Source organism: Mesocricetus auratus, unplaced genomic scaffold (genome assembly GCF_017639785.1).
Source record: "Mesocricetus auratus isolate SY011 unplaced genomic scaffold, BCM_Maur_2.0 Super-Scaffold_100676, whole genome shotgun sequence".
NCBI lineage: Eukaryota > Metazoa > Chordata > Mammalia > Rodentia > Cricetidae > Mesocricetus > Mesocricetus auratus.
Window position 1 is genome coordinate 5,054,836 of NW_024429266.1, and position 25,096 is coordinate 5,079,931.

Here is a 25,096-nt window from a genome sequence, read left to right on the forward strand (position 1 = left end):
TTTAGGCCAGCCAGGGCTACATAGTGAGACCCTGCCTTGAAAAACTAACAACTTGCCAAGCGGTGAGCGGTGGTGGTGCACGCCTTTAGTCCCAGCACTTGGGAGGCAGAGGCAGGTGGGTCTCTGTGAGTTCGAGACCAAGCCTGGTCTACCGAGCAAGTTCCAGGACAGCCTCCAAAACAATACAGAGAACCCTGTCTCGAAAAACCAAAAAAAAGAAAAGAAAAAAAGAAAAACTAACAACTCCTAAAACCAAAACTAAAGCAAAATACATCTTTTTAAAAATAAAGATGAAAAATCACTTAAAAACATTAGGTATGCTCTCAGGCTACCCAGAATCTTCTGCGGGCTATGGAGGCTTGCTCATGACAGCATCAAGGCACCTTCTTTACTTAATAGTAACAGTAAAAGTAACAGGGCTGGCTCGGATTTCTCCCAAGACAAACAGTAACTCAGTCTTGTTCCTTGGTGCCTCTTAGAAAAGGCAGCTCTGATAAGCCAGGGAATGTGCACCACAAATAAGAGGAGAGGGCCATTGTGTCCGCGAGGAAGCTGCAAACTGAGCCTGAAAAGTGGTGCTGCAGCCCTGTGACCACAACACTGTGGGGCGGGGGGGAGACAGAAGAAGGTCACAGAACCAGGGGCCAGCCTGGCGCACACAGTGAGTTCACAGCCAGCAAGGACTAATAATCAGATCTTATCGCAGAGAATCCAGGAAGAGAAAGAAGGCAGGGGAGGGGAAGGGGGAGAGGGAGGGGAGGGGGAGGGGAGGGGAAGGGGAGCCGGAGGAAGAAAAGCAAAGGACAGGTCATGATGGGTGCTGATGTTAAGAGGCTGCTGGCCAGCCTGAGCTACGGAGGAGTTCCAAGGAGCCAAGGCTTGCCTCAGCCCCCAGGCCTCAGAGGAATGGGATGAATGTCAGTAACATCCTCTTCCACTTTGGCGTGCTCACATACAAAGGCATTCCCAGTCAGCTGGCTAGACGCGTACCCTCTGGGTTCCATTCATGGTATTCTGTTTGTGCAACAACAACAACAACTACCAGGCCTGTTGTTTGCAAATAGTGAAGTGTTGCACTTCCCTTCCTCATCAGTGTCAAGGTCTAACAGGAAAGCAGCTGAGTCCTGGGCTCTCCCTGTCCAACACCTACATACATACACACACATACAGAGACACACACACACAGACACAGACACACAGACACACACACACACAGACACAGACACACACACACAGACACACACACACAGACACAGACACACACACAGACACACAGACACACACACACACACAGACACACACACACACACACACACACACCTGTAATGGGATGTTTGCTCACTGTGAAGATGTATTGCTGTGACTGGTGTAACGCAAAGTTGAACAGCCAACAGCTAGGCAGGAGAGGTAGGCGGGACTTCCAGGCAGAGAGAGAGAGCTCTGGGAAGAAGGATGAACTGCCAGACAGATGGCGAGGAAGCAGGATGAGGAGCAAAGAATAAAGGTAGCCAAGCCAAATAAGAGAACGTAGATCAAAAGATACAGGTTAATTCAAGTTACAAGAATTGGTTAGGAGTGAGCCTAAGCTAAGGCTGAGCTTTCACAATCAGTAAGTCAGCACTTTTTTTTTTTTTTGTGAACTGGTGGCCCAAAGAAAATCTGTCTACATCACACAACAAGAACAGCTTTCTGATCCTACACTTGGTGATCAAATGAATCCCTAAACAAGGAGGTAAGTAGAGAGGGTCCCACAGTGTCAGCCAGACACAGTTTAATGATTACACTTTGCTGAATTCCCTGCAGAGTCTTGGGGGTGGGGAGGATTAAAACCCAAGCCTTACACATGAGCAGTTTCTTTTTCTTTCCCATACTGAGCGACACGTGCTTACCTTCCCCACTTAAATCTGAGCTCTGAGTCACTGAGAGAAGCCAAGAGCTGTGTTTACCAACAGCCTCTGGAATCTCTCCAACATTCCACGGTCTCAGCCTTCCAAGCACACCTCACAGAACTATGCAACTCTGATTTGGGTGTGAGAACAGAAGAATTGACACAGCTGGTCTATCCTGTGCACAAACCTGTGGGGACATGGCTTGGCTTCCGCGCACTGGCGGCCACGCTCCCGGGGAGAAGGTGCCGTGTGGAATGGACTGAGCAGAGAGAGAGAGGGTTAAACGACCTTCTCTCATCTCCCCTTAAAGACCATCAGAAGGGAAGTGGGCTTTGTTTGATGAAAATGTAACTGTTAGTTTCTTCAGTCTGTTTTGATATTTTTGAATAAGGTCTCGCTGTTTCCTTGGGCTCCTGAGGAACTGGGATCGTGGGTGTTTGGATTTCATGGGGCTCACGTCACATCCGGGGGTAAAGTGGCTTTTAACAACATGAAACTTTTCCATAAGGTCTAAAGCTCAAGTCCTTCTGTCTCTAAAGAAAACACCCGTGGCATCAATGCTTTTCAAAGCACGTTTTCAGATCCCAACCCCTTCCAAACATTCATCACAAAGATAAAATTTGTCCACAAGCACATTTGCCAACTTTCCTGTGTGCATAGCCCTGAAAATGACCTTTCGAGACTTTTCTTGAGCCACATTTGAAATGAGAGAAAGGTGTTTGCTGTACCGTGCATCAAGGCAGTGGAGGGAGTGAAGAGAAGGGGCGCGGTGGAGGGACAGATGCAGTGTGTGACTGCAGTGGAGATGCAGTGTGTGACCACAGTGGAATGCAGTGTGTGACCACAGTGGGATACAATGTGTGACCGCAGTGGAGATGCAGTGTGTGACCGCAGTGGGATGCAGTGTGTGACTGCAGTGGAGATGCAGTGTGTGACTGCAGTGGAGACGCAGTGTGTGACTGCAGTGGAGGGATGCAGTGTGTGACTGCAGTGGAATGCAGTGTGTGACTGCAGTGGAGATGCAGTGTGTGACTGCAGTGGAGACGCAGTGTGTGACTGCAGTGGAGATGCAGTGTGTGACTGCAGTGGAGATGCAGTGTGTGACTGCAGTGGAGATGCAGTGTGTGACTGCAGTGTGTGACACAGAGGAGGGACACCTGTGAGGAATGGGCTAAACAGCAGCTTCCTTAGACAAACAAAGCCAAAGATCGAGACGAGGAGTCACAAGGTCGCCTGCACAGGCATGTACCATAAAACCCTTGAGTCCATGGAAATAAAAGTCCCCCTCACTTCACTTCCTGGCTTTACTCAGCTGACGCTGCTGTAGACCTTGCTCAGCAGGTTCCAGTGGTTTCTCGCCAGCCCTTACAGACGTATTCACCCAAGGGATCCAAATCCCAGTGAAGGCGGTAGCAAATCGTGGAAACACTCTACGGTGCAGAGAGCGGCCTCCAAGACTGCCCCATAACAAACAAGGCAATCAAGCAAGCACCATCCAGCATGGGCGTGCAGGCACACACTGTGGCCTCATCACTGGGGTGGCCAAGGCCTGAGGATCAGAAGTTCGAGGCCAGCCTGGGGTGTACAGGAAAACCCAGTTTCAAAAGCATTCACATCGACATCCAGCACAGTCTGTGAGAGAGGGCAGGAAACAAAACACTTTATGGACACCCCGCCCTCCATGGTTAAAGTAACATCCAGAGGCTCCAAGACGCAGAACCACCACTGTCCAGAGCCATTTCCCCTCGGGGTGGGTCTGCCTTACGCTCATTCCTGCTCATTCCTCTCACACTCAGAAGCAAATGTTGGGAAAGTGTGGTTTCCAACTTGGAGGAGGCAGAGGGACAGCAGAAGGCAAGCCCTGGGAGAGCAGAGCTTACAAAGCCCCCAGGTAACCATAGAGACCCCTCCCTGACACTTCAGCCTTCAGATGGCAGAAGATGGAACTTCCCTCCTTGCCTTACCTAAATTCTTAGGGCATCCGAAGTGCGCTTTGAATAAAATAGTATGTCATCTAGAATTTGGTTTAAGAAAATCAAAACCATAGGGTAAAGCCAGGGATGGGTGGTACATGCCTGTCATTCCAAAGCCCTATGCTAACACAGAAGGGTGCTAAGCTCAGCCTGAGGTACATGCTGAAAGCCTGACTCCAAAAGCTGGTGAGCAGTTAGGTGGGCTGACAGGCAAACAGTTGAAATGAGGCGGAGGAACTAGGTGGGTGTCCAAAGGAAAACTGGCCATGAGGGCACAGCTGTTGAAGCGGGGACAGGCATGATGTGCCAAGGGCCACAGCATTCTCTGCTGTTTTCCTATGTCTAAACCTTTCCACGGCAAAAAGATGGAGGGTACCTGGGTGTGGTGCCACACGCCTTTAATCCCAGCACTCGGGAGGCAGAGGCAGGCAGATCTCTGTGAGTTCGAGACCAGCCTGGTCTACAAGAGCTAGTTCCAGGATAACCCCCAAAGCCACAGAGAAACCCTGTCTTGAAAAAACAAAAACAAACAAAAAAAAATGGAGGGTTTTCTTTTTTTAAACTCAAAATGACATTTTACAAATCGACGTGGTGAGCATACAATGCCTACTTGGAAGTTAAGCTACAGAACAAAGGGGCCCGGCAGTTTTCTTCCAACATAAACTTGTGTTTGTCCTTCCTTCCAAAATAAAAATAAATAGTCAGGCATGGTGACAAACACTTGTAATCCCAGTACTCCAAAGGTTGAGGCAGGAGGATTGTGAGCTCAAGGCCAGTCAGGACCACACAGACTGCCTTTGTCTAAGAAATCAAGCCAACGACAACCCCAGCATTAATTTTTTACTTCATTTTAAAACACCATGGGGTGGGGGGGTGAGAAGGAGAGGTGGGTAAAGATGCTGGCTGGCAAGTGAACGACCTGAGTTCCCACAGACACAGTAAGGAGAGGACCCCACTCCCAACTGTCATCAGACCTCCACACCCGCGCTGCGGCGTGTGACCCCCCATCAACCCCCCCCCACACAAAGGGAATAAAATCTAAACAATAGTGGGGAAACGATCCGGAAGAAGGTGCATGCTTACAAGGCAAAGGACAGTCAGCAGCGCATGAAATGGTGGATGTGGTTGACTTCACGGTTGCGTCCGGGCACCCGATCCTCTCCTCTTCCATCTCTCAAACGGGCCACCTCTCTATTCATGCCGAGATGCGACGTCCTAGGACCCTGGCACCCTTGTTTGAGAAAGGAGGGTCTGCATTCTCCCACTCCAGTCCTGACTGCTGTGGCAATGACTACAGTGTCGTCCTGGAGTGTCCCAGCTAATCCCAGCAGCACAGCAGGAGGTGAGAGCCCCAGAAGCACCAGAATGCTGAGAAGGCAAGGATGAGCACACCTGTTTACCGATGAACACACCTGTTTACCGATGAACACACCTGTTTACGATGAACACACCTGTTTACGATGAACACACCTGTTTACGATGAACACACCTGTTTACCGATGAACACACCTATTTACCGATGAACACACCTGTTTACTGATGAACACACCTGTTTACTGATGAACACACCTGTCTACGATGAACACACCTGTTTACCGATGAACACACCTGTTTACCCAGCGGATAAAAGGGAGGAGGAGCCCTCTGCAGGGATGCGACTCCCGGGCTGGGCAAACATCACACAGGGACTCCAGAGTGTATCTGAACCCAGAGTCTATCTGACCCAGTGTTCTTACACCATGAGTTTATAGGCCATGACGTAGTAACAAGAGCAAGCAACCACATTCCAGAGGAACCCAGGACACCACCTACAGCCTAGTCTAGCTCATTCCCGGGGAACAGTGCGTGGTAATGAGAGGGCCTCTAGGGCTGGGCCCCTGGAGTAGCCCAAGGACTCCATTAGGAGCACCTGGGAGAAAACTGGGTCCCTTCCCAAGTGTAGCATCCTGCCTAGATGGTTTCTGTCTGCTGCACCACTCAGTTGAGGTGTGGGAGAATCCAAGCATGCCATTAGAACTTCTTCAGAATTGACTTCAAAAACACAGCCACAAAAGCAACTGGAGAGCTTTAGCAGCCCAGACAAGCCCAGAAAGCAAAAGAAGCTCACCGAAGGCAGACAGACACATCTGTCCAGCTTCAAGGGGACGTGTGCCACAGGGACAGAACTGGGCAGAGGGGCTCTGGGTGACAGGCGGTGCCCCTGACTCCCTCAGCAGTTTCCCACACCTCCCTTTCCCCCATTTCCTTCCCGTGGGGCCCAGAGCTCGCAGATAGGAGGACTCATCCATGTTACTTCCTATCCAAACAGCAATCAGTGGCCGAGAAGTTTCTGCCAACTCTCTCTCCAGGTCTGAGTGCCCAGGACTAGCTCACTGGCTCCTGCAGCCCCACCAGGGAGCACACATTTAATATAGTCATTTGCACACAAAAGCTACTTAGGAGCTGCCTCTTTTCATTTCTTTTATTTTCTTTCTTCTTTTCTTTTTGGTTTTTCTGAGACAGGGTTTCTCTGTGTAGCTTTGGAGGCTGTCCCGGAACTAGATCCGCAGACCAGGCTGGCCTCAAACTCACAGAGATCACCCAACTCTGCCTCCCGAGTGCTGGGTTTAAAGGCGTGTGCCACCAATGCCCGGCTCCCTCTCTTCGGTTATAGCATGGGGATACCTGTACCTACCATATAGAGTTCTTGTCATAATCACACAATAGTAAGGCAGGCCAAGGATTCCTTGTTCAGATTTTGGATTTCCAGATTTTTTTTAAATATCTGCATTTACAGAATTAAATATTTTGGGATGGGACCCAAGCATAAACACAAAACTGCCTTGTGTTTCAAATATACCTTCTATATGTAGCCTAAAACTTAAGTACACCATTTAATAGTTTCATGCGTAAGAGGCTGGGGAAACAGCTTAGTAGGCAGGTGCTCACTTGGGAGGTCTGGAGACCTGAAGCTGATTCCCACAAAAGCTAGGTGGTGTGCTCACGTGCTATAATCTCAGCAGCGTGCCAGAGACAAGAGGCCCTCTGGGGCTCACGGGCCAGCCTAATGGGCAAGCCCCAGGTTCCAGTGAGACCCTGTCTCAAAAACAAGGTGGTGGCTCCTGAGGGTAGACTTCTGAGACCTGCTGGCTTCCACATACTTGGATGCCACGTGAATACACACACACACACACATACATATACACACATGTGAACGTGCACCCACCCGTACACACAGGCACACATTCTATGCATGCAGCCACGTTTTATGTATGAACTCCCACTGTTTAGATAACATTTGCCCTAAAGAAGGTTTGGGCTCTGGAACCATTCCCAATTTCAGATGTTAAGTTTGCCTATCAGCTCCCAGCACACGATAAACAGGGAAGGCGTACATGACCAGTGCCATTGTTGTTATTATTTCAATGAGTACTGCGGGGAAACACACGGACTGCTAAGTACAACCAAGTTACCTTCAACAAGCCAACAGTTACAGAGTAGAGACACCCCTTACATTAGCATATTATTTGTCAGAAGGAAGCAAAGCAGGCAAGCGCAGAGCCTGAGGAGTCAGGCTTGCCACAGGGTGGGTTTCAGATCACTCGGGTGAGCCCCATGAAGCGTGATCAAGTGAGTTCCGAAATGTTACACCAGAGCCCCCGCCCCAGAGGGAAGAGGCTGAGTCACAGGGAGAAAACCAGAAACAGGGATGACCCAGTGTCAGTTGTACGATGGCTGTGCGGCGCCCACCGAAGTGACCCCATGCCAGTGAGTCACCAGCAGGATAAGCAGAGGTCCCCCAACAGAGATGTGCGCACACATGCACCGCGGTCACTACAGTCCCCGTTCCTCCCCACCCCTCCCCACCAGGACAACCTGTGTCGAGTGATACCATTCACAGCAACAGCACGGGAAAGCAAGCCTGCTAGGGTGGGAGCTACACTGTGGAAAAGGGTCCATGAGCATCTCACTGCTGTCACCATGGATGACCTCACAAGGAAGAAGACTGCTCAGGGGCCTGGACCGGTGCAGAGCAAGCAAGAAGCTGGGCGGGCCTCGGGTCTGACATCTCGGCCACTGCTGGGTGGGAGCACACAGAACAAGAGGGCAAAGGTCAACTGCTTGGGTTTCGAAGTAGAGCTGCTGAACGCTGAACACCTAGATACGCAGGCCGCTCAATGAGGTGCTCGCTGCACTCGCAGGGGGACCTGAGTCCAATCCCCAGCACACACGCAAGGACAATCCCCCACAGATGACACGCCCACCGCGTGTCTAGACGATCCCCCTTGTAACTCTCAGGTGACTGCGGATTGTGTCAAGCTGATAGCTAAAACCAACCTGCACGTACTCCCTTTCAAAATCCGAACTCACTGGAACCACTAGCACTTGAGGAATTTTCATTGTCTGTTCTTTATCTACCCCTGCCTCCCTGCCCCTCTCGGAGAAATGTTTACATATCGAGTTTATCAAGTCAGAGCTGTGTGTCTACAAGCTTCTTAGGACACATTCCTAAGCTGCTCCCGAGTTCGTCAAACACAAAAGCTGTAGCTCAGGGGACCCCAGCTGGATACCTCTGTCCTGCAATGGCTTTCATTGTGTCAAATTTTCTTGTAGGATAGACATGTCTGTTTACTGCTATTCTCATACTAAATCCGATACTGCTCATGCGTGCGTGTGTATGTGTGTGTCTGTGTCTGTGCGTGCATGCGTGCGTGTGTGTGCGCGTGTGAGTGTGTGTGTGTGTGTGTGTTCAGAGAAATTCAGCAGCAGCAGCAGCAGCAGGTATTGTTTGGTTTGGGGAGGAGGGAAGTGAGTAGGTGGTGGGCAGGGAATTACTCTGAGAATAGAGGAATTGTTTGGATAATTTTATGGGGAAGTGTCACCCCTCCCAGCACAGATGGGAACAGGAAGCCACAGGGCTCCAAAGGGGCAGTGCTGGGGGGGTTGGGGGGAGGCCAACAAAGGTGAGGGCGGTCACAGGAGAGGAATTCACAGAGCGGCGGGAGGTGGGTGGGAACTTAGCTGTTGGAGGAAAACAAGCAATCGAAAAGGTGAGGGAAGCAGCTGCAGCCGTCCAAAAAGTGAGACCACTGCCTGAGCACCGCGGCACGGTTCAGCAGCCTACGGGTCCCCGTGCACGCGCAGGGAACAGAGAGCAGAGGGCCCGCTGGTGGGAGGGAAGAGAAAAAGCGCAACCCCCTCCTCCGCGCTCCCCCCCCCATTAAGGAGTGCTGGCCTTGTGCGGTGCTTTCACGCTGAGTATCCCAAGCATCTCCCTCGCTCCGGGGAGACAGGAAGCAGCCTCCCCGCAGACTCAGCAGCCAGGCAGGTCCTCAAGCAAGCTCCTCTTGCTGCGCTGAACACGGTGCAAATCTATGAAGACGTATGCCAGCCGAGCACATCAGCGGGTAACCGGCAGCAGCCAGACCTCATGGAAAGAGGGGGCTCCACTCTCTGTGGGGTTATTGAGAATGGACCAGGAAAAGGTGAGCCGGTGGACACTGAGCTGGGAGAGGTGGACCTGGAGGGAGATCCACAGCACAGCCGACGACGAGGGCCTGCCATCCCCACCTTCATCACAGGGTAACAGAGAAGGCACGCACCACAGTCTGCAAACGCGGAGGCCACCACAACAGCAAGGGAGGGCCGGTGCAGCTGTGAGCACGCAGGGCCCCGCGAAGGGGGCTGACCGCCAGGCTGAAGACTGACGCCTTCCATACTTTAAGTGGCATGAGTCCCAGGCTACAGACATGCATGGGTACTGCTGCCACTGCGTTCAGTATGGTGGTGGGCAGGGGAAGCTGTAATCACTAAATGCCTGGGCCACGCCCTAATCTTACCAAAGGTTACAGCTGCGGCCTCTCCCCAAGTGTAGAATCTGCGCTTGTTACTCCAATCCATCAGCCTAGGCCCACCAACATCTTCACTTCCCAGACTACCTGAGGCCCTTCCTGACCTAACAACACCCTAGCTTGTGATGACCAACCGAGCTCCAGCTGTCTGCAGAAACCCGTGTGGCCTGTCTTCCTTCACATCTTAAAGCGATCTGCTCAGAGGTGACAGACTGCCATGTCAGCATGAAAACTGAGCCCTCCTCTGCTGAGGGAGCGAGACCCACAATGGGGGCTATGCAATGAGTCGCCACTTTAGAGACACGGACCCTTCAGAGGGCCTGAGACGGGAACAATGGGATCCGAGTTGCTAGGTAGCTCCGGGCCCAGGGAGGATGGAGGAAAACAGTTGAGAAGAGAGAGCAGAGGCTACAAATAATCCACATCCTTACATAATGTGTGCGCCTGGCATTTCCCCGGGCACGAGCCCATGCCATTCGCTGCTGGCATTCTTCCTCTCCTCTCCACGAAACCAAAACCTCCAGGGACCCTCCCTCTCCCCCAGCAGTGAGCACATGTCAATCTTGAGACTCCGTGGTGAAAAATAAACCAAAACACGTTCGCGTTCCAGGAGCTTACGCACCGGAATGCCAAGCTTTAAACCTGGCACCTCACCATCTGTGTGAAATGCTGACCCAGGATCAGCTGGGTCCACCGTGTTCCTTCCCGTGCGTGCTAACTTATGCCCTGCGCTCAGATTCTCTGTGGCATCTTTTCATCTTTAATTCTTCTTCTAGGGCTAGCTCTGTCCCCTGAATATGGAGCCCGCTGAAAGCCAGCAGAATCAAGCTCTACAGACAAGGCAAGGAAGAAGCAACAGAGGGCTGGTTGTTGATAGCAGCAGCAGCCCAAAAGAAACACACACACACACACACACACACACACACACACACACACACACGCAGAGGTACACTCATGCACGCACATGAACACACACATAGCACACACATATGAAAACACACATAGCACCCCTCCTCAGGGGAAGAAGCCCCAAGACTTCAGTGTTGGGTTCCCAATGAGATTAATCACTAGAGGAGGAGGAGTGCCTTCAGGTTCTCACCAGGAATTCCTGGGAAGAAGCTCCCTGCACTAGGGGCTTCTGGGACTGGGAGCTCTCTCCAGCCAGCCTCCAGAACTCAGTCTGCAACTGCAGACAGAGGAGACAGGTCCCACCTCAACCTTGAAGAATCTGCACATTTGCTGCAAATAAGAATTCATTTCACAGCTGCCTCCAGCCTCCAAGGCCCTGGCTACACCTGTTGGCTGGCAACCCAAAGCCCTCCAAGAGCTTATGAACCTTAACGCTCACAGAGAGCTGCAACCCTGCTCAGGACCAAGTTGGGCTAACATTCTGCTGCTACTGAGAGTTCAAGCCTGTCCACTTAAAGCCGGCATTTGTTTGAAGCTGTTCTACACTGTTTAAGGTTGTTAATCCCAAATTGGCAATCGGGTATCTCTCGGTTGTATCCTTTGTCATCTGCCCACTCCGTTTTTAGAGCAGAGGGCATAAGAACCACTTGGAGACAGGAAACCATCTGCAACCGCCACCACCTCACTCACTGACTATCCACAAAATAAAAGTCTATGTACTTTCCTGGCTTCACGGACTGGCGCACAAGCGGCCTCAGATTCACCGTCTCTGCTCACAAATCAACTACAGTACCGCGACAAAATCCCCAGTGATTGTGTCTGCTTTCCGAGGCACACCATTACATCACCGATGTCCAGCTACGCAGAGGGGAGGAGGGAAGATGTGGAGAGTATAGTGAAACAGAGGGCCACATCCCGGCGGGTCTCGAGACTGGAACTGGAGGAGATAAATCAAAGACGGGAATCCACGGGGAAGAGCCACAGGGAAAAACTCACCGGCCCAGAGCGGGCAGCTAAGGTGAGAACGCATTGTAGGAAGGAGGCGTGTTTTGGCTCGTAAGCTAACATGGCTGGGTGCAGACAACCTCCCGAGTTACCTGGGAGGAGGCAGACGCTGGCAGGACAGATGATTGGACCAAGTTTCCCGTCATTGATGAGGGAAAAGCTGCCAAGACTTCCCCATTTCACAGCAGCGGAAGACGACCCTTTCGTGGCTTCTGACCCTTCCGTGGCTTCTGACCCTTCCGTGGCTTCTCAGGTTAACTGCTGGGGTGACTGGACTGTATTCCGTACGGTATATGGTATCCTAAGACTCTGTGAGGACACACAGAATAAATTCATCTGCCACAGGCCTCCCTGATGCCCTGGGGAAAAGGAACCTGGCTATCTTGGCTACCAGATGGAATGAAGCCTCATTTATTACCACCTGGTCTTCAAAAACACAGCTGAAAGAAGTCTGCCCTAACAGGACACGGGAAGCCTCGGGCCCTTTGTCTTTAGCATAGAGTCATTTAAATTAATTGAGAAGGATGGTGCTGAGCATGGAAGAAAAGGCTTTAAGAGATACAGCTCAGTGGATAGAGTGCGTGCCTAACATGCAGGAAGCCCCGGGTTGTCCCCAGTACCATGTAAACTGGGCGTGGTGGCGCACACCTATAATCTGAATACGCAAGAGGATCAGGTCTACACAGGGAATTAAAGGCAGCCTTGGCTAAATACCTCCCGTGGCCAACAAGATGGCCTGTAACGCATGGATCTCCAGACAACGTCTAAGATTCATCACTCAAGGACAGGACATCACAGAGCAAACCGAGCAATCAGAAGACCAGGATCTCATCAAACACAGGGTGGGGGCAGAACATTCTTCTAATACCGGCTGTCGCCTCTGTGCATATCTATAATAAAATAGACTTCAAAGCCCGGAAAGAAACAAAAATCAAAGCCAGCCTCACTTTGGATTGGTTTGACCCCGGGACTTGTAGTTGATTACCATGAGTCAGCAGCCCGCAAGAGTAGAGCAAACGACAAACTCATATGCGGGAAGATCGGAGACTAACGGCCCCAAACTGTGGGGCTGTCTTTTCTGCACATTGAAAACTCACGTCATGTTAAAATGCAGCTGGCGTCATCAGTCTCAGGTGGGCTTGCCTACATCTTTCTGTCCTTGGGCTGCAGGTCAAAGTTGAAGCTCGGAGCTTCCTCGGCAAGGACAAACATAGGGCAGGTGAGGGTAGCAGAAACACTTACTACATTGTACACACACACCACTTGCCTTCTTGTGATGGAGGACAGTGAGAAACAGTTGCAAAACCCTCAAAGGCCCCTGCCATGTAGACTGTGAAATGGCTGCAGCCACTAACATCGCCACTTCCCAATTCTTCCACCACTGATCTGGGAAAGCAGGAAAATTCAAGTTTTCTAGGTGACGTCACAGAATACAAAGAAACGGTCACTGCCCTGTCCTAGCGCTGTGAAGAGTGTCCCTTCATGTGACACTCAGGAAGGCAGAAACACGAGGAAGGTGGCCACCACCCATCGCTGCCCATGCTGATGGGGGACATTTTTGTCACATTTGCACCAGAACATTGGGATCTGTCTCTAACCATCCAAACACACATTCCTGAGGACCAACTCCGTAGCAGATGCTTCTGGACCCAGAAGCAAAGCTTCCAGAGCACTATCTTCCAGCTTTCCCCCAACTGTCCTCTCCTCTCGACCCTCTTCCCACAGCAAGATTCTCAGGACAGAATGCTATCCCAGCCCCTTCTCTAGACACCGAGCGCACCCATGTGTCCTCAGCCATAAATGTGTCCTCAGAGGCTTCCAGGGGACATCATGAGCTCAGGGAGCACCAGCTCAGCCCTGGGAAGAAGTGTTGAATGAGGACAGCATAGGTGGAGCTCCCTCAAAGGGGGGACCTATCTCTGGGATAAGATAGAGCCTGGAACTCCGTCTGGAGGACATTCCAGCTGGAGTAAGGCACACACTGCATTTGAAGGCAAGCAGGACCAGACTGGAGTAACTGCCCTAGCGTAAAGGTCCTGCCCTGGTGTAAAGGACCCTAACGTAAAGTGGAAACTGAAGGATTACTAGCTGAGGTCTCTCTTTCTTTAGTTAGATCTGATGTGACACCCTTACTGGAAAAGCCAATCGATTGTATTGTGACCTGAGTGCACTGTATATGTGTACATACATGTACTGTATGAACTGTGTACAGTTCTTTCCTCCACACTGAAGCATTCGCTAGTCCAGAGGCTGGGGACGAAAGCTCAAGAACCTCACTTAACGACCCAGTAAGGCCACTAAATTTACAGGACTCACAAGGCTGGGACCCGCCCCCATCCCCAAGTTATATGAGCAGTAGACAATTCCAAGGGGAAAAAAACTCGTCTATGGAGAGAGAGCCCCTTTCAATGATCCAGAGAGTTCCAGCGATGCAGGCCTCACCACCACTGAGTGGACCTTTCAGTGACATAGCTTCCCAAGGCACCTATGCTCCTAGACAAATCCCCAATAAACTCAAGGGTTCTCCAGACCGGACTCATGCAGAAGGGTTCCTTTAGTTTATCACCGGTGGCTTGTGTCTGTGGGTGAGTAGATGTCTCTCCAGAAGTCATGAGACATGCAGCCAATCTCATGAAAAGGTGCCCACAACTACTCAGGATGGGGAACCCTAAGGAGAGACCAGTCATAGGGGAGGGGCCTGGTTACGGACCTGAAAGACACTCAGAGAACATCGGGACTGCATGGCGTCTGTGTACTCACCAGTGGACCAGCAGCAGGGAACCCTCAAAGTGCAGTGGCGGCGAGGGTTAACTGTCAGCTTGACAGTGTGTACAACCTCCTGGAAGATAAGCGTCCTGACTTGCCTATTGGAGCTATCTTAATTATACCCAGTTGAGGCGGGAAGACCCACCCACTGTGGGTGGCACCATTGCCTGGCTGGGACCCTAGACTATGAAGTAGTGTGCATTCCTTGCTCTCTGCCTCCTGAGTGTGTACACAACACAACAGCCGGGTCCCTGCTCTCTATGCCTTCCCTGCCTGTGGCCGTGTCTTCTCCACTAGGACCGGCTGTAAACCCTCTGGAACCCTAAGTCCAAGTAAACCCTTTCTCTCTTAAGTCGCTTTCCTCAGAGAGTGCCGTCACAGCCTGTGAGAAGGTGATCAAGACAGATGGTGACTGGGAATACCCGGGGAGCTGGGAGCCATGTCAAAAGGGTTCGGGAAGGCAGAGCTTAAGGAGAGGCAGCATGGCTGATGTTAAACTCTGAAGGAAATTCAGACAGTGAGGACAGAGAAACACGTGCCTCTGCAGGTGACGTGTAGCCTCTCCGTCAGCAAGAGAGAAGAAGTCTCGGGCTACGGGGAGTGTCACGGCTACCTCACAGTATCAAAGTGAGTGCGTGGGGAGAGATGGCTGGCTCTTTAAACCTTTTCAAGAAAGCTAAACATGAAACAAGGAGGCCACGGGTCTGGAGAGACGCACTGGCATGCTTGCCATGCAACCGTGAGGACCTGGCATGCAGCAAACCCTGCAACCCTGGAGCTGTAACCCAACAGCTACAGGAGGGTCCCTGGGACTTGCTGGCTAGACAGTCCAGCAGGGCCAGTGAGCTCTAGCCTCCATGAGACCTGTCTCAAAAATAAGATGGAGAGCATTTAAGGAAGACCAATGTGGACCTCTGACCTTCCACAGGGTCACGCATGCCTGCATACACATACACACAAACACATGTGCGTTCGCGTGCGCACACACACACATACACACACAAATAAAAAGCCAAGTCTTTAAGACAATGATCATTATTTATAAATGAGAATTTGGAGTTGATAAGAAGTATTCCCACCGGGATTCAAGAGTCAGCTGGCAGCATATTCACAGGGAACAATTAGCGGTAAATCTAGGCCCCAAGACAGAGACAGACGTGGTCAGGCAAGCCATGCGCCTCTGCCGAAACTGCACAGGCAGAATCCACGAGCAAGGCCAGTCCCTTAGCGGAGTCTCTAAGGAAAGGAGCACAGGACCGCCATCAGCAGGCAGGGTCAGTTGTCAGTCTCAGAACCAGCAGAAACTGCAAGTGGTGCTATCCCAGTACCCAAGAGGCTGAGCTAGGAAACAGTGTGAGTCCAACCTGGGCTTCATATTGCGTTCCAGGTCAACCTGAGCTATAGACTCTGTCTTTAAAAAAACATAAGATTAGGAGCTGTGGAAGACAGGCCAGCTGTTAAAGTGCTTGTCATCCAAGGATAAGGACTTTAGCTTGATCCCCAGAACCGGCATGAAAAACTCCAGGCACGTGCTGTGCCCTGTGCTCGTCCTCTCCGTGCTGGGGAGGAAGAACAAGATGACTCTGTGAGGCTCGGGGACCAGACAGTCCAGCCTAAGCAGTGAGTTCTAGGATAGTGAGAGACTCTTTCAAAACAAGTAAGCAAAAAAGGGTGGATGGCTCCAAGGACCAGCACGGTCGTTGACCTCCACATGAGTACTCTACACACACCACCACCAAGCTGGTTAAGAATCAGGTTCCAGCCAGGCAGCGGTGGCGCACGCCTTTAATCCCAGCAACTCCAGGAAGCAGAGGCAGGCGGATCTCTGTGAATCTGAGGCCAGCCTGGTTTACAGAGTTCCGGGACAGCCAGGGCTACACTGAGAAAACCAGTCTCAAAAGAAAACTTAAATAAATAAATAAAAATAAAAGAATCCATTTTCAGCCAAGGTTGTCTATCATAAAGATCATTGATAATGTTTACAGCAGTAGTTTAAGCGGGGCAAAAGCTTTAGTTGGGGCGATCAGTGGTCCCGAAACTGTTTCTTCCTGATAGTGCGATAGTGCGGCAACCAACCACCAACCAGCATTTTCAGCGAGAATGCAGCAAGCAGCACTCCAAGTACGGCCTTCGTGCCTTCGTGTGTGTGTGTGTGTGTGTGTGTGCGCGCGCGCGCGTGCGTGCGCGCGCTTGCGCTTGCGCTTGCTGTGCACTCCATGTGCAAAAGTCCGTGCACCAGAAGAGGGTGTCAGACGCTTAGCACACCAATTGCAGAGGGTCATGCGTCACAGAATGGGTGCTAGTCACTGAGGCCTGCAAGAGCAGAGACCACTGAGGCTTCGCTCCAGCCCCTGTGCCTTTTAAATCTCTCTCCCTTCCAGAGTCCCCATAAACAGGGTCATGCTGTGTCTGCTAACAAGAGCTTTGCTTCTCTCCAGTTTCCTACGGAGGGGAAGATCCCTTTGCACAGGTCCCTTTAAGTCGGTCTCTGGCCACACAGCCGTGTTCACGTTCACTAACCGTCATGGCAATGATCTCACAGACAGTGCACTATTCAGGGATACCACCTGGTTTCCTTGCCAAGAATGAGTCATAAAGCCTCCCAGCTATGTAAATTCTCTTTGTAAAAGAAAAACCTTCTCAGAGTAGGCCATGCAAGATCAAACAGTCTTAGACAGAGGAGGACCGGCTAGTCATTATCTCACTCTGAGCAGGAGTCTCAACCAAGATTAGGGGTGTGTGTGTGTGTGCGTGTGTGTGTGTGTGTGTGTGTGTGTGTGTGTGTGTGAGAGAGAGAGAGAGAGAGAGAGAGAGAGAGAGAGGGGAGGGAGGGAGAGAGAAGGAGAGGGAGGGAGAGAGGGAGTTAGAGGGGGGAGGGAGAGAGGGAGAGGGAAGGAAAGAGAGAGAGAGATACGGCAGGGTTAACCATTAACCACCTGTCTAACAATGCCCTGCATGACCACCCAGCCCTCCACACGACATGGCGGGAAGACAAGACCGTGTCCTGTATAAGACTGCAGATAAAGTGCTCTTCCAGTCAGGGGCAGCAGAGAAGCCAGACCTAAATGTAAAGGAATTTTCATTTATCTTGCATAGTGATAGATACATTATTTATGATTTATTAAAGCTTGACTGAGGATTCAGAAAGCAAAGTCAGCCTCAAACTATAGAGATCAGGCAGTGGTGATACACACCTTTAATCCCAGAAGTTAGGAGGTGGTGGCACACACCTTTAATCCTAGGACTCGGGATTATGAGGTAGACAGATCTCTGTGAGTTCAAGTCCACCCAGATCTACACAAGATTGAATCAATGTAAAAGAGAATTATAGCTCACACCTTTGATCCCAGCACTAGAGGAGTATAAAAGACAGGAGCGAGCCGGGCGGTGGCGGCGCAGCCTTTAATCCCAGCTCTCAGGAGCCAGAGGCAGGCGGATCTCTGTGAGTTCGAGGCTGGGCTGGACCGACAGCCTCCAAAACAATACTGAGAAACCCTGTCTCGTAAAACCAAAAAAAAAAAAAAAAACAGACAGGAGCAAGTAGTCAGTAGGAGGCATTCACTCTCCGGTCACCCTGAGGAGAGGTTACAGAGGTTTGGTGAGAGCTCGTGGAGACAGGGTCAGCCCATTCAGTCTGAGGCAGAGGTGAGAGCCAGTCACCGGCTGCTTTACTTTCCTGATCTTCAGCTTGAAGTCTGAACCCCAATATCAGTCTCTGGGTCATTCATTTTTCCTGCTACAATCTCAATTCAGCGGCGTTTCAGTCTAGATTATTAAATCCTAGAGAGAAAAACTATGTGTACATCGCTTTTAAACTTTGAGATCTGTCTGCAGGTCTAGATGTGCTCTCCTCCAGCAGTGGAAGTGTTGTTTGTTCCTTTGTTGGGGACCAGATCCAGGGCCTGGTACAAGTCTGGCAAACCGTGAACCACTGACTACACCCTCAGGTCCTGGAACTGAAGAATTTTAGGCATCTTATTGCTTTTTACAAGATTTCATCAATATAGGGTTCACATAATACCAACTGAGGAGACAGTAATAAAACATATAAATAAAACTTGAGCAAGCATTTTCTTGCCTTTCCTATATGGATACCTAACTGAATTTATGGAGCCTGGGTTCACTAAAGTCAGCTCTTACAAGGCTCCGCCCCTAGCAGAACCATTCATCCCGTCTCCAGAGTCTCACCTCAAAGTGCTCTCTCAGAGGCCAGGGGAAGGCGCCCCAGGACACCCAGCAGCCCCTCTGTCGGGCTGGGTAAACAGCTACAGGCCACTACAGGTGGGTCTATGCCATAGCCAGCATGCTCCGGGAATACAAGGCATTTCTCCAAGTGCAGAGACCAGAGACCCGGGTTCCCAGCTCTGGCTTCACTTTGCGTAAGTAATCCTTGAGTTGAGGCTTGCTGGGTAAGCTCTTACAGCTCTGAGAAGAAGGCAATCACTTGGAGGGATTCCCTTCCTGCACGTAGGTTAAGAGTGGTATATCTATTTCACAACCCTTGAAAGCTCAGTCAGAGAGCTATTGAAGGGCAGGAGCGGAGACAGGAAGATGCCTGGGCTTTGCCTAGCCTTGCCTAACCCACAAGCCTCAGGAACCGGCAAATGAGCTTGCCTCAAAAACAAGGTGGACAGCACCTGAGGTCGCCCTCTGCTCTCCATGTGTACTGCTCTGTATGTATAGCATATGAACACACACATACACGAGGCAGAGATGGCACATTTAAAACCGTGTGTGTGTAAAATAAAAAAAAGTGTGTGTGTGTGTGTGTGTGTGTGTGTGTGTGTGTGTGTGTTAGCATGCACACTGTGTGCTGGTGCCTACTGAGGACAGAAGGCGTGGGGTCATCTGGAACTGAAGTTACAAGTGGTTATGACCTGCATGGCGTGGGTCCTCCGCAAAAGCAGCAAATGCTCTTAACCACTGAGCCATCTCTCTGGCCCCCAAAAGACAGTAAACTTTATGTGATGTGTTTTCTTAACTTCAATTTTTAAAACTTCCACAAGAAGATAAGAAAAAAAAAAGACCCCCACCAGAGGCCTAGTCAACACCAAGCAAACCAAAGCAATATAAGCTTTGAAGTATGCCTGACCTCGGTACTTCGCTGGACCATGGGCTAGTCTGGAATAGGAAGCAGCAAAGCCGGAAAAGACTAAAGGGCAGTTGAGAGAAACTGGTTTAAACTGGTGCCCAGCCGGGCCGTGGTGGCAAGCGAATGCCAGGGCAGCCTCCAAAGCTACACAGAGAAATCCTGTCTCAAAAAAAAAAAAAACTATATAGACTGATGCTCAGAGCACAACCTGGAGCACAGCTGGGAACACAGCCCAGAACACAGCCCAGAGCACAACCTGGAGCACAAGAAGGCAGGCATGACTCTGTTCACCACACACTCAGCGCCACCTGTGATCCAGATGCTATGCCAACAGCTGCAAAAGCCAACGGAATAAAAACCCCACTAAAAATCTACTTATTCACTTGGCCCACTTCCACCTAAAAAGCTGAAGGTCTAGGGCCAGAGGGACGGCTCAGCAGCTAAGGGCTCTTGCTGTTCTAGGAGAGGACTTGGGTTCAATTCCCAGCACCTATGTGTAGGCTCATAACCGTCTATAACTCCAGGTCCAGGGGGTCTGAGGCCCTCTCTGGCTTCCGTGGGCACCAGACACTGACACAGTTAACAGACATACATGTAGACAAACTCTTGCATAAACAGTAAGTCTTACACAAGTATTTGAAGGTCATCCCACCACTTAAACGGATTATTTCACCAAAAAATACTGTTAGTTCTTGGAAAACTAAATCTAGCAGCCTTAAGCCGACTTTCGGCTTTGCCACAGTTGGCTGGGGCCTAAGTGATGTCAGGGAGTGTGGGGATGGGGTGGCACGTTCTCTCTTTTGCCATCTTCTGTGTGGGGGGGGGCACAGACATCTAGGTGGTCAACCTGAACTCTGCCTGTGCCACCTGGAACCCCCACATCTACCTCAGCTGTCTTGATCTTAGTGACTGACACTCTGCCTCGCTTTCCCCATGGGTAAGCTGGGGGTGACAGCAGCAGCACTTATGTTACAGGGTTGTTCTGGCATGTTCCAAGTATCTAGAGCGGGCAGGAGCAGGGCTCCTCTGGACGCTGGCTGGTTTGGCTGTCCTTGTTTTCCACTCATTGTCACCAACACCCCCTTGCCAACCATGCCGCCATCTCCCCACCACTCCTTGTCCCCGTCTTTCTTGGGCCCAGGATGATTCTGGAAAGGGACCTGGGGGCCCTGACTTGTCTCCGGCCATCTGGGTGCTCCCAGGCTGGAAATTCCGGAGCAAGGAGACAACAGACGGTCAGTCCTCTGGCCCCAGGGGGCAGGGCTAGCCTGGGGTTGTCTGATCCAGGCAATAAACTGGAGGGCTGACTGCCCCCAAGCTCTCTGCAGAGTGCGTTGGTGACCGTAATTTTAAGGTAAGGTGTAAAGGATCCCTGTAGGTCATGGGAACTACCCTGGGCTATCTATTCACCACCAGCTGATGGATCATTTGCGGAAGACGTTCAAGCTACCAAATGGGCTTAGAGTTGTTATTTTTGGTGTAGACCTTAAAATGGGGTAGGCACTTCCCAAAATGCAGATTTGAATGCTGGATACATCAATGGAGTTCCTCAAAAGCACTTGACATTTTAGTGGGAAGAGAGTGAGATAGACTCTCCTGTGGTGTGGGCGGGCCTTGAATTCTAGTCTCCATCTCCCAAGGGCTGTGACTACAGGTATGAGGCTCTGTTCCCGGTTTTCAGGATGTTGCGGATGGACTTGCAGCCTCACGAGAGCTGGCCAAGCGTCCCCTACGAACTGAGTTGCAGCTACCCCATGGAGCCTTGACTATGATGCCTTCTGGGGGCAAGGGTGGGGCCTGGCTCACGGTACCCAAACAAACCTGAAAATAAGACCCATGCGTATGTACCAAGTCCTCCATCAGTAGGCCAAGCCTTCACCCCATAACCTCGCTTCTCTAAGGCCACATAACTGAAGGCTGTATATGTCTTTCCCTGACTCAAAACACAAGTGACAGGAACACTGAATAAGACACAGCAGCTGGGCGCCCTGAGCCTGGCCTCGCCCAACTCAGGTAACTGAGAGGTGAGCACAGATGGTATGCTAAGTCACCCAGTCCCCAAAGTCTGCCCCGTCCCCAGTCAATCCAGTCAGCAAGTCACCTACCTCCTCCCTCATCTACGGCAGTGAATGAAGAGGGGACTTCTTCCCAACCTAATGTCCCAGGCTGGTGTCCCTCAAGGACCCTCCGGGTACTCAAGCACCTCCTGTGGGAACAAGCCTGCTCCCCAGGTGAGACACAGCAGCTAATGAGGTACTCCGTTCAGTACATCGTTAAATCTCACAGAAAGGCTTCTCCTCCTCCTCTTGTGAGACACGCCGACATCTCACTGCGGCTGGGAATTACGTTTGCCAAAGCACAACCTTTCCTGGCTAAGCTGGGAAGGATCTGAAACCTGAGGTCTCAACCAAGAGCTCTACACAAAGTGTCCTAGGAGGAGCTTCTCCTGAACCCTTCCCAAAGCGCACAATGGCTCACCAGCTACCACCACACCCAGGTTCTCATGGGAAGCTTCCCCCACCACGCTGTGCACAGCGGACAAGACCCCGTCACACAGCAGTAAATCACTCGCTCCCTGATTTCCTTTTCCCTCCTTTTGCAAACTGAAGGCCGACTTGGAAAGGGCTTGCCGTACCATGCCTTCGGCTTTTGTGGCTAAGGTCTAGAAACAAACAGAAAAGCACCCAATTCCTTTCGACAGTCCTTTGCAAGGCGGCAAAAATATACTGCTTTCCCCCACTGGAACACAGGTGAGAGACCGGCCCCAGCGAGTGTGCATCAGGCTGATGACAGCTGCCAGACACAGCATTCCTGTGACAGATGGTTGGTTAAGATACCGACCTTCCCGCTGAAATCATTCTTGCCTGATTAGCAGTGGAGCAAAACAAACAGTGTGGTTTGCTAAACTGCGTGTGAAGTTGCCCACTCCTGAATGCTTACCCAAGCAGCACACCTTCACCAGGGCTGTAAATATTTACCTTCCCTGGGAACAGATTCAAGGGGAATAGAACAGCAACTGATGTTAGAAAACACTGGATTAACTCTGATTCGGGGAAGGAGGAAAAAAGAAAAAAGAAAACAAAGAGAAAACTTGGGAAGACAGGAAGTATTGGATGTCTCATCCAGGAAAACCCTCATATTTCCAGGGTCCTACACGAGCCTTTTGTTGCCCTCGCATCCCAGCTGGAAGGGAATTCCCACCCTATCCCACTCCACCCACTGAAGCACCAGCCACATGAGTTTCCCCTTGTCTTCTAGAACATGCCCTGAACTTGAAGGCAGGCCCTCTGCCTGTGTTCCTGGCTCCTGCCCCCTCTCCTTCCTGCAGAATTCTTTCTCAAGTCCGCTCCAGATAGCCATCCTTTTGGCATGAGGACCTGAGTTCAATTCCTAGCACCTACCAAGGCATGGCAACAAGCATCTGCAATGCCAGCCCTGGGCAGGAGCAGGCAAAGAAAGGCAAGCGGCAGACTCCAGGGTCAGGGAGAAACCTGGTCTCAAAAAATAAAGCCGGGAACAAAAGAGCTCTAGCCTCCCTGTGCACAGGAGTGAGTGGGCTGGTGCTGTCTCGCCCCCCCTTCCTCCTTCCCCTCCCCCTTCCCCTCCCTCCTCCCTCCCTCTCCCCTCTCCTCTCACTCTCTGTGTCTTCATAGCTGCAAACACAACTTGGAAAGGCTCTTCCCAAGAAGGAAATTGCAGGGCTGGAATGTACCTTGTGGCAGAACACTTGCCTGGCATTCATGAGGACCTGCATGCCATCCCGAGCACCAAACGGTGGAAATCACTGTCTGGGCGTCCGAGTGGGGGTGTGGGGAGGCAGAGTCAGAAGAGCGAGAGCAGCAGGGCAGATCTGCTGTCTAAGCTTCTGAAGACGCAGCCAGGGGGACTCAGCGACCCTCCCACCTGCGTCCCAAGTGCTGGGGATGACAGGCCTGCACTACCTCACCCGCCTCTTTTATTTAAAAACATCTTTTATTAAAAGTAAAGCTCCATTCAGCTGAACTGAAACCAGAAAGGCGAAAGGAAGAAACGACTGCATAAATGTACTCCCTTCAAACAGCAGAGAGACTGATAGGACAGCCTGAGGAAAATGGCCCAGGGTCTGTCTTAATTCTCTTTCACTTTGCAGGTAGGGGTGGTTTTAGTCCGTAGCTTCAGAAATTTTAGTAAGTGCCTTTAAGTTAAGAAAAGAAAACAAAAGTTACCCCCAAAGGCCTGCAACTATAATGCCTCTTCTACAAACCCATTTCCAAGGGCTCCCCCCGAGGCTCCAACTGGGCAGTCACACCCCTCCATCTCCCCCCAGGTGGGTCTCCCTCATGCCCACAGACCCACTCCATGCCTGCAGGACACCTGCTGACATGCTGAAAAGTCTCCTGCATTTCTGCAGATACATTCCAGACAGTTTGGAAGAAGAAACGGACAAGCCAGGGCATCTCACTTCTCATGCCCAGGCATGCTTATCTGTATAACCACCGAGTTCTTCATTCGGCTCGTCGTGCCTAGTGGTCTGCTGGGTCCCAGAGGCCACAGCTTCTGTGAACTCTCTGAGACTAATATTAAATGGAAGATTCTTCAGCTCTATCCAGATGATGAACGGCCCCAAGGGGCCTTAGCTCCCCTGCTCCAGGAAATCTTGCATTCAAGATACAAAGCAAAGGGCTGTAGAGATGGCTCAGCACAGGTGAGGTGCCTGCTGTGTGAGCAGGAAGGCCTGAGTCTGAACATCTGTGACCCCAGTGAACTACAGCAGAGGTGGGAATGGTACACACACAGACACACACAGACACACACACAGAGACACACACACATACAGACACACAGACATACACAGAGACACACACACACAGACACACACACAGACACACACAGACACACACACATAGACACACAGACATACACAGACACACAGAGAGACACACACACACACAGAGACACACACACACATACACAGAGACACACACACAGAGACACACACACACAGAGACACACACAGACACACAGACATACACAGACACACACACAGACACACACACAGAGACACACACACAGACACACACACACACAGACACACACACAGACATACACAGACACACACACAGATACACAGACATACAGATACACACACAGAGAGACATACACACAGACATACACAGTGACACACACACGAATACATAGAGACACACACACATACAAACACACATAGAGATACACATGCAGAGATATACAGACACACACACAGACACAGACACAGAAACACACAGACACAGAGACACACACACACAGATACACACAGACACAAACACAGAGAGAGACACACACACAGAGAGACACACAGAATACACAGTGACAGAGACACACAGACACACAGAGACACAGACACACACGGATACACAGAGACACACACAAACACACACACACAGAAAGCACAGTATCTGGTGGGATGAAGGGAACTCATGAATTGGGGATGTAAGTGTGAACAACAATGCTGCTGTCTAGACATGAAATGTCCCAAAAAGCCAATCATTTTATATACTAACTATAAAAAATACAGATTTCAGTGGGAGACAGTCAAGAAAATGTAGTGGTTCTCAGCCTGAGGGTCGCAATCCCTTTGGGGGTCACACATCA

At 50.9% G+C, this 25,096-nt stretch overlaps 1 protein-coding gene across 3 annotated transcripts in view; it reads right to left on the reverse strand.

Annotated features, from left to right (window-relative positions):
• Ptpn14 (protein tyrosine phosphatase non-receptor type 14) overlaps positions 1-25,096 on the reverse strand; it is a 125,100-nt gene that overhangs the window by 82,547 nt on the left and 17,457 nt on the right. Inside the window, exon 1 of one of the 3 annotated variants that reach the window (XM_040737385.1) lies at positions 11,700-11,984. The exons of 1 other annotated variant lie outside the window; for it this stretch is intronic. The gene's annotated coding sequence lies outside the window, so the exon portion shown is untranslated. Of the gene's footprint in view, positions 1-4,945; positions 5,329-11,699; positions 11,985-25,096 lie in introns of those variants that run through there. One more of the 3 variants, XM_040737386.1, reaches the window with a different exon arrangement.